The following is an 8,940-nucleotide window of genomic DNA, read 5'->3' as shown; positions in this document are numbered from 1 at the left end:
TTTTTCTGCTGCAAACCTCATTTTTCCAAAAACACCCTCACCCTCTCCCAATCAACTCTGTTAATGCCCCATAGTTTCCTTCAGTGAACAAAACTGCTGATGCATGTCCAAATTGTGTCTAGGGAAAAAAAATTTTTTTCACCTATTTTTTAGGTGAAAACGCCCTCACCATCTCCAAATCAACTCTGCTCTGCCCCATAGTTTTCTTGGGTGAAAGGTATTGCTCCAGCATGTCCAAATTGTGTGTAGGGATAATTTTTTTTCCACGTTTTTTTTTTATGACCCCGGGGTCATCATTTTTCTACCCCAAACCTCATTTTTCCAAAAACACCCTCACCCTCTCCCAATCAACTCTGTTAATGCCCCATAGTTTCCTTGGGTGACCAGCACTGCTCCTGCATGTCCAAATTGTGTCTAGGGAAAACCTGTTTTTTCACTTATTTTTTTGAAGACCCCGGGGTCATCGTTTTTCTGCCCCAAACCTCATTTTTCCAAACACCCTCACCCTCTCCCAATCAACTCTGTTAATGCCCCATAGTTTCCTTGGGTGAAAGGTATTGCTCCTGCATGTCCAAATTGTGTCTAGGGAAAATTTATTTATTTCAGCTATTTTTCTGATGACCTCTGGGTCATCGTTTTTTTGCCCCAAACCTCATTTTTCCAAAAACACCCTCACCCTCTCCCAATCAACTCTGTTAATGCCCCATAGTTTCCATCAGTGAACAAAACTGCTGATGCATGTCCAAATTGTGTCTAGGGAAAAAAAAATTTTTTCACATATTTTTTTGATGACCCCGGGGTAATCGTTTTTCTGCCCCAAACCTCATTTTTCCAAAAACACCCTCACCCTCTCCCAGTCAACTCTGTTAATGCCCCATAGTTTCCTTTACTGAACAAAACTGCTGATGCATGTCCAAATTGTGTCTAGGGAAAAAAAAAATTTTTCACCAATTTTTTTGGTGACCGCGGCGTCATCGTTTTTCTTCACAAAATCCCATTTTTCCAAAAACGCCCTCAACCTCTCCCGATCAACTCTACTCTGCCCCATAGTTTCCTTGGGTGAAACGTATTGCTCCAGCATGTCCAAATTGTGTCTAGGGAAAATTTATTTTTTTCACCTATTTTTTTGATGACCTCGGGGTCATCGTTTCTCTTCACAAAACCCCATTTTTCCAAGAACGCCCTCACCCTCTCCGAATCAACTCTGCTCTGCCCCATAGTTTCCTTGGGTGAAAGTATTGCTCCAGCATGTCCAAATTGTGTCTAGGGAAAATTTATTTTTTTCACCTTTTATTTTGATGTCCCCGGCGTCATCGTTTTTCTTCACAAAACCCCATTTTTCCAAAAACGCCCTCATCCTCTCCCGATCAACTCTACTCTGCCCCATAGTTTCCTTGCGTGAAACGTATTGGTCCTGCATGTCCAAATTGTGTCTAGGGAAAATTTATTTATTTCACCTATTTTTTTGAAGACCCCGGGGTCATCGTTTCTCTTCGCAAAACCCCATTTTTCCAAAAACGCCCTCATACTCTCCCAATGAACTCTGTTAATGCCCCATAGTTTCCTTGGGAGACCAGCACTGCTTCTGCATGTCCAAATTGTGTCTAGGGAAAAATTTTTTTTTTCACCTATTATTTTGATGTCCCCGGGGTCATCGTTTTTCTTCACAAAACCCCATTTTTCCAAGAACGCCCTCAGCCTCTCCGAATCAACTCTGCTCTGCCCCATAGTTTCCTTGGGTGAAAGGTATTGCTCCAGCATGTCCAAATTGTGTCTAGGGATTATTTTTTTTTGCACATTTTTTTTTGATGACCCCAGGGTCATCGTTTTTCTTCACAAAACCCCATTTTTCCAAAAACACCCTCACCCACTCCCAATCAACTCTGCTCTGCCCCATAGTTTCCTTGGGTGACCAGCACTGCTCCTGCATGTCCAAATTGTGTCTAGGGAAAACCTTTTTTTTCACCTATTTTTTTGAAGACCCCGGGGTCATCGTTTTTCTGCCCCAAACCTCATTTTTCCAAAAACACCCTCACCCTCTCCCAATCAACTCTGTTAATGCCCCATAGTTTCCATCAGTGAACAAAACTGCTGATGCATGTCCAAATTGTGTCTAGGGAAAAAAAATTTTTTTCACCAATTTTTTTGATGACCCCGGGGTCATCGTTTTTCTTCACAAAACCACATTTTTCCAAAAACGCACTCATCCTCTCCCAATCAACTCTACTCTGCCCCATAGTTTCCTTGGGTGACCAGCACTGCTCCTGCATGTCCAAATTGTGTCTAGGGAAAATTTATTTTTTTCACCTATTTGTTTGATGACCCCGGGGTCATCGTTTTTCTGCCCCAAACCTCATTTTTCCAAGAACGCCCTCATCCTCTCCCAATCAACTCTGCTCTGCTCCATATTTTCCTTGGGTGAAAGGTATTGCTCCTTCATGTCCAAATTGTGTCTAGGGAAAACCTTTTTTTCACCTATTTTTTTGATGACCCCGGGGTCATCGTTTTTCTTCACAAAACCCCATTTTTCCAAAAACACCCTCACCCTCTCCCAATCAACTCCTCTCTGCCCCATAGTTTCCTTGGGTGACCAGCACCGCTCCTGCATGTCCAAATTGTGTCTAGGGAAAATTTATTTTTTTCACCTATTATTTTGATGTCCCCGGGGTCATCGTTTTTCTTCACAAAACCCCATTTTTCCTAAAACGCCCTCATCCTCTCCCAATCAACTCTACTCTGCCCCATAGTTTCCTTGGGTGAAAGGTATTGCTCCTGCATGTCCAAATTGTGTCTAGGGAAAATTTATTTATTTCACCTATTTTTTTGATGACCCCGGGGTCATCGTTTTTCTTCCCAAAATCCCATTTTTCCAAAAACGCCCTCATCCTCTCCCAATTAACTCTACTCTTCCCCATAGTTTCCTTGGGTGAAAGGTATTGCTCCTGCATGTCCAAATTGTGTCTAGGGAAAATTTATTTTTTTCACCTATTTTTTTTATGACCCCGGGGTCATCGTTTTTCTGCCCCAAACCTCATTTTTCCAAAAACACTCTCACTCTCTCCCAATCAACTCTGTTAATGCCCCATAGTTTCCTTCAGTGAACAAAACTGCTGATGCATGCCCTCATCTTTTTCCACACACCTGTGTTCATGGTCCACAGTCTCCTTGGCTGACCCAAACTTCTCTTGCAGGTTCCACAGGTGTTTCGGGACAAAAAAAATTTTGGACCTATTATTTCGATGGCCCCAGGGATATAGTTTTTCTGGCATGACCCCCATTGTTGCTTGATTGTCCTCATCTTATTCCACATACTTCTGTGAACGCACTATAGTCTCCTTGGGTGACCCGTACTTCTCCTGCAGGTCCAACTGTTTCCTCGGAAGAAAAAAAATTTTGGACCTATTTTTTCGATGACTCCAGGGTCATCGTTTTTCAGGCATGACCGCCATATTTCCTCAATCCCTCATATTTTTTTCACGTACGTCTGTGGAAGCTCTTCAGCCTCCTTGGCTGACCCGCACTTCTGCAGGTCACACAGGCGCCTTGGAAACAAAATTTTTTTGAACCTATATTTTGAATGATCCCAGGTTCATCGTTTTTCAGGCTTGAACCCCATTTTTCCTTGATCGTCCTCATCTTTTTTCATGTACCTCAATGAACACTCTACAGTCTTCTTGGGTGATGCACACGTTTCCTCCTGGTCCCATAGGTGCCTTGGGAGAAAAGAATTTTTCGATGATGCCCTGGTGTCCTTGTTTTTCAGGCTTGAACCCCATTGTTCCTTGATCACCCTCATCTTATTCCATGTACCTCTGTGGACGCTCTACATTCTCCTTGGGTGACCCGCACTTCTCCTGCTGGTCCCACAGGTTCCTCGGGAAAAACATTTTTTTTTTATCTATCCACTAAAATTGAGTTTTGGGACAGTTACGACGGACAAAAGAAATTTGCAAGATTGACCTCCAGCAGGCCACAAATGTGCATGTGTCTGCTCAAACGGTCAGAAACAGACTCCATGAGGGTGGTATGAGGGCCCAACGTCCACAGGTGGGGGTTGTGCTGACAGCCCGACACCGTGCAGGACATTTGGCATTTGCCAGAGAACACCAAGATTGGCAACCTCGCCACTGGCGCCCTGTGCTCTTCACAGATGAAAGCAGGTTCACATTGAGCACATGTGACAGACGTGACAGAGTCTGGAGACGGCAGGGAGAACGTTCTGCTGCCTGCAACATCCTCCAACATGACCGGTTTGGCAGTGGGTTAGTAATGGTGTGGGGTGGCATTTCTTTGGGGGGCCGCACAGCCCTCCATGTGCTCGCCAGAGGTAGCCTGACTGCCATTAGGTACCGAGATGAGATCCTCAGACCCCTTGTGAGACCATATGCTGGCGCAGTTGGCCCTGGGTTCCTCCTAATGCAGGACAATGCTAGACCTCATGTGGCTGGAGTGTGTCAGCAGTTCCTGCAAGATGAAGGCATTGATGCTATGGACTGGCCCGCCCGTTCCCCAGACCTGAATCCAATTGAGCACATCTGGGACATCATGTCTCGCTCCATCCACCAGCGCCACGTTGCACCACAGACTGTCCAGGAGTTGGCGGATGCTTTAGTCCAGGTCTGGGAGGCGATCCCTCAGGAGACTATCCGCCACCTCATCAGGAGCATGCCCAGGCGTTGTAGGGAGGTCATACAGGCACGTGGAGGCCACACACACTACTGAGCCTCATTTTGACTTGCTTTATGGACATTTCATCGAAGTTGGATCAGCCTGTAGTGTGTTTTTCCACTTCAATTTTGAGTATGACACCAAACCCAGACCTCCATGGGTTAATAAATGTGATTTCCATTGATGATTGTTGTGTGATTTTGTTGTCAGCACATTCAGCTATGTCAGGAACAAAGTATTTAATAGGAATATTTTGTTCATTCAGATCTCGGATGTGTTGTTTAAGTGTTCCCTTTATTGTTTTGAGCAGTGTAGGCGTTTAGGTGTCAGATAGGTGCTAAATAGGTGCTATATAGGCTTTAAATAGGTGTTATGTAGGTGTTAGATGGGTGCTACATAGGTACTAGAAAGGTGCTATATAGGTGCTTGATAAGTGTTATATAGGCATTAGATAGGCACTATATAATTAAATACGTGTTAAATAGGCAGCAGAGGAATTATATAGGATAGGTGCTGGAAAGGTGCTAGATAGGCATTATATAGGTGTTAGATAGGTGCTATATATGTGCTAGATAGGTGCTGGATAGGTGTTAGGTGTTGCATAGGTACTAGATAGGCATTATATAGGTTTTAGATAGGTGCTATATAGGTGCTAGATAGGTATTAAATAGGCACTTTCCATACAAGTAAATACTACCTGCATCACAGTGATATGTTTTACTTTTGCAGGGTTGCAAGCTTATATATTGCACTGGTGTGTAAATGAAAGGATATGTTACATGCTATTTCTATGTAGGCAATACATTTTACATTGCATGCAGAGATGCATTTATTCTATGCAAATTATTGTTACATTGCTTTACAGATAATGAATGCATCTTTCAAAAAAACAACAACACCCCAAATTATTTTCTCTTCATGAAATTTGGGGAAGTTACGGTTATTTGATGTTTCTTCATACTTATTCTTTCATTTTGCCCACCTGTATAGATACCTGACATCATTGCCCCCCTTGAAAAAACAGTCACACACACCCCCGCCCACCTCTAGAATCCTGGCTACTGGCCTGCATCCCTTGCATAGTTTTATATGTCTCAATCATGTCCTTCCTCAGGCCTCTGTAGCTATTTGCTGGGTGGATAGACCTGGGCTCCTGCCTGGACTTGGAGCCCAGGTCTACCTATTTGGGTAGACCTGGGCTCCTGATTGAGCTGAAAGCCTCTGTGGCTGTTTGCTAGGTGGGTATACCTGGGCTCCCATTCCAGCCAATCTCCTTGAAACCCACCCAGTGGGTGTTCCCTGACACCTGATTTTGCTCTCCATCCTGGCAGGCGCCCTTCCCTGCTGGCAGGACAATTGGGGGGTATGCACCCATGGCCTCCCCCGGATCCACGCCTGCTTAGAACCTTTCCAACACTTTAGTTCTTGGTTTTCTTTAGCTCAAATGCTTTCCATGTTTTCTCCCACCAGAAAAAGGGTCTCCCCAGCCCCCAAGCAGCACCCGTTAATTTTAAAAGAACATCTGAAAGGCAAGAACTTGCCCCCCATGATTTCTCCAAACAGAAACATTTCTCCCTGCTCCCCACAGCAGTACCATTATAGTAATTAGCATGTTGCACAGTAGAAGAAATAGCACCCTCCATTCCCCCAGCTAGTAGAAATCTCTCCCAGCCTTCTTATAGCTGCTCTTGACCATGGGCTCTGGATGGGGGCAGGGTGACCAGAGGTCATAACTTCCAAGGAGCCCCACCAGGACCCTGTTCTACTCACTCTACACACATGCACTCACACTCTCACTCACTCCCCTCCCCAGAAGCACCAAGTCCACTTCCTTCCTGTGCACAAAAAATGTTGCAAAAAGGGCTTCAAATCACCCCCACCTGAAGCCAGATTAGATAAAGAGGACAGGTTTGGAAAAAATGCTGGGGGGGGGGGGGGCAAAGCCCCTCCTGGCCTCCCTAGCTATGGCCCTGCCAAGGAGTAAGTATCACTGAAGTCAGTGGGTTTTTTTCAGTGTAAACATGCCTAAGACTGCCCTGCCCATTAATTTATCTCATTGTCACACCAAATCACACATTTTTCTAACCCTTGACCAGACAGCTACAGTTACAGTGCTGGGGCAATCATGCAACTTAAATTTGGAAGACAAGATACAACTGTTCTTTCTTGGGTTTCTTCAGGTCTCTTCTAATCCCCTTAAGCATTACAAACTTGCCTCCTGGTTTTAACTTACACAAGCCACTTATTGCTTTTGTCTTTGGCTGAAAAATTCCATTTGGGCTTATCAGACACATTTTGGCACATCCCCGGGAGAGATACCCAGGCTTCTTCTTCGTTTTTCTGTGGCTTTTCCTTGCTTTGGTGTCCTTGGGCCTTTTGAGAAATCATAAATTGGTGACACCTGATCTCAAGATGCTCCACTATTCCTAGCATTCTACTTTTACTGACAAGAATCTGTTACTCTAGCTTCTTCCTTTTGGTAAGGGCCCTCTTTTTTCTCCCTCTTCCTATCTTCTGCCTGGGGTCATCTTTAGCTGGACTTTTCCAATTTCTTCACCTCTTATCACCAGGCCTAATTAGTGTAAAGCATCTCTCCATCCTCTTCTTGGGCATGTCTTTGGAGTCTATTCTATACAATTGGCTTTCTGGATGCAGCTGTGTCAATGGGATCTGCACTGCACCCTGTGGGTGGGGGATCATGGAGGTCTCCTTAAAGTAAGGGAACATTTGGTTCCCTTTCTTCAGGGCTGCATTGTAGCTGTATCTGTGCTGGAAAGTTGGATAGGATTGGGTCCTTTGATTCATAGATAGCAGCTCTGTGAGGACTGTTTCTTTTTCCTTCTGATATTAGCTAGGTCTGAGAGGCCCTGTTTCCTACTGAAGTTCTTTGAGGCACTACAGTAAGCTTCCTTTCACCTCCATGGCTCCTTTTATCTCTGTCTTTGCTGTCTAGTTCCGGTCAAGCCCTGCACAATCACCTGCACTCTTTGCGCACTTCTTTTTTGTCTTTGTTTATTGTTAAGTTGTAGACATAGAAGTTTTCTGAGGGAGGAGAGGAGTAAAAAAGAAGTCCTTTTTGCTCATTAATGGCTGAATCCGATCCAAACCACAGCATGCTGCTGCGCCAATAGAATGCAAACTGCATGTTATGGTGGAAGAGGGTAACCAGGCAGCCAGGTAAGTAAACAAGTCCTTTATTTACTTCTTGTTAGGCCACCTGGTCACCTACAAGTCTCTTCAGACCTATGCCAGCTCTTTTGCTGGTGCAAGTCCAAGGAGAGGTGGGGTGTCAGGCAGCAAAAAAGGGATAGTATCCCAGAGCTGGTGCCGCGATTCCACAGAGAGCAACCCTAAAGTGACAGGCTAATCCCATACGGCAAAACCTGGGAGGGCAGGCACCAGCTCTTTGCCAAATGGACCTCTCCCAGGAGGCGGAGGCTCACAGGTAAGCTATGCCTCTGTTTTTCAATGAAAACCCATTTTAGCCAGCTAAGACCTACTCCAAACCACATATGTTTTCAGGGGAGGATACAGCAAAAATTGCATTCCCTCTGCTAGCTTTGGTAGGATCCATGCTTAAAATAATCCTCCTAATTTCAAATGTAAACCCTGCATCTGAGTAAGAGGTACTTTTTCAAGTGGGTGCTCCTCTTTTATTTAGCAGGGGGAGAGTAACTGGCCCGCCTCACCCCAGCAGTGTCTATTCTAGTGGCTGTCTGCTGGTGTTCTTTTGCATCTTTTTAGATTGTGAGCCCTTTTGGGACAGGGAGCCATTAGTTATTTGATTTTCTCTGTAAACCGCTTTGTGAAGTTTTTGTTGAAAAGCAGTATAATAATAATAATAATAACTATTGAAACGGTATAGCTCGGTTGTGTGAAACAGCTAACCAAGATCAGCTTACAGTTTTAGGATATGTTAAATCTATGTTTTCCTTCAGGCATCTCCATCGCTTTCAATAGATCATTGAATCAGATCGGAGGATACGTGTTGCTGCCTACTGTGAAAGAAATTAGTTCTAAAATGAAAGGTCTCCTATCCTGAGGACGGGCAACACGTTTCAAAGGATTTACAAACGTCAAGGTCACTTCAGTGTTTTATTTATCAAAGTCAGTTCTGAAGAGAAATGCTCTGGAGGACTTACAGCTCTTTTCAAATTTATTGTCTGAACAGGCATTTCCCTCCACTGTTACAATTCATCTTCTACAGAACCTTGTAGGCACAATGCGATCCTGGTTAAGTTGTGTCAGTTTCAATTACTTTCATTGAAGAAG

Source organism: Tiliqua scincoides, chromosome 4, assembly GCF_035046505.1.
Source record: "Tiliqua scincoides isolate rTilSci1 chromosome 4, rTilSci1.hap2, whole genome shotgun sequence".
Taxonomy (NCBI): Eukaryota; Metazoa; Chordata; class Lepidosauria; order Squamata; family Scincidae; genus Tiliqua; species Tiliqua scincoides.
This window is presented reverse-complemented; position numbering follows the sequence as displayed.